The 1476-nt window shown below is 27.0% G+C and overlaps 1 protein-coding gene across 1 annotated transcript in view; it reads right to left on the bottom strand.

The window, feature by feature from the left end:
• Positions 1–1326: 1326 nt before the first annotated feature.
• The window catches only part of LOC122246914 (uncharacterized), a 92250-nt gene continuing 92100 nt past the window's right edge, over positions 1327–1476 (bottom strand). The window contains exon 25 of the mRNA XM_086545073.1: positions 1327–1476. This exon is cut by the window's right edge and continues 408 nt beyond it. The gene's annotated coding sequence lies outside the window, so the exon portion shown is untranslated.

Raw genomic sequence — 1476 nt, 5'->3', positions numbered from 1 at the left:
ATATATATATATATAGATAGATATATATTAGTTATATAAAAGCCTCTTCGACCCACTTAGCAAAAGAAAGACGAAAGATAAGTACACCCCCCCCCCTTAAGAAAAAAAGAAAAAAAAAAAGAAAGAAAGAAAGAAGAAGAAAAAAAAACAAAAAAACATGCAACTTCATTGTGTATGAGTATTAACCTCGGGTACCGCTATATATATATGAAAATCTGAAGAAGAGTGAGATACCCATGAATAAAAGGCGGTCACCCTGTCCAATATATACAATTTTAGTAATTCGGTTTAGTTTCCCAGCGATAAAAAAAAAAAAATAAGAAAAAAAGAGAGAGAAAAAAGGTACTTATGAATGTTAACCAAAAAGGGCAATGGTAAGACAAAAGTGTGCAATTGCGTTGCATTCCAGCAGTTTAATGAGATTTGAAATGGGTTGAGAAGTTCTTAATGTGATGTGCACAGAAAGAACAAAAACATTATGTAGAGAAATAGGAGAAAGGAAATTGCCAATATGTTTTGTTCTTTTTCTTACCATATTTCCTTTTTTTTCTAGTTTTAATCATGTAGATATCGTATATATATATTATATATTATATATTATATATTATATATATATATATATATATATATATATATATATATATATATATATACTGTATATATATTTATAGTTTTTTTCGTAAATGCTGTTCGGTGCATGCAATATGAAAATGATAGTAATAATAATAAAGATGATAATGATAATAGTAATGAATAATGGTAATGATAATGGTAATGAGAACAATAAAAAACAATCATAATGAAATAGCAATAATGATGATGGTGATAATAATGTATATGAAATCCACGCAGAAACGCAACGTGAAGGGAATAAACCTGATTGAAACAATGAAGTCTCACAAATGCACTTTATTTCATCACATTATGTGTTAATACTACACTTTATTTAGCACAAAATATTCGGGGAAGCCCAGGTTGAGGAGGAGAGAAATTCACAAAATTTGGAAATTTCATGTTTTTACTCATACCCTCTTCCCCTACAGTTGGGTATCTCTGAAAAAAAAAAATGTAGTTGCAATATATATACAACCAAAACAAAGTGAGTCTATAAGAAGTAATCGTCTACTTATTGCAGTTGGTTCTATTTCGGTATATGTTCGTATGTATGTATATGTATATATATATAGATATATATATATATATATATATATATATATATATATATATATATATATATATATATTGAATATGTATCGACAGCTAAGATCTATTACGTAATCTTTGGTTATCAGCTGTATATCTTCTTTCAGGGTAATAAAAGCAGAATTCCAAGCTAGTTGTACATATATTTAAATAAAAAGAACATTGTAGTTGGTTAGGCTACCGATTGTCTATATATATATAATTGATAATAATAAAACTGTGTATACTCAGATTCATATAAAAAAAGGAGTTTTTGTCTTTGTTTTCTATCTC

This window comes from Penaeus japonicus, unplaced genomic scaffold (genome assembly GCF_977035675.1).
Source record: "Penaeus japonicus unplaced genomic scaffold, GWHDUDI00000001_assembly GWHDUDI00000016, whole genome shotgun sequence".
In the NCBI taxonomy this organism is placed as follows: domain Eukaryota; kingdom Metazoa; phylum Arthropoda; class Malacostraca; order Decapoda; family Penaeidae; genus Penaeus; species Penaeus japonicus.
Note: the sequence above shows the minus strand (reverse complement) of the source record. Positions and strands in the feature narration are given on the sequence as shown.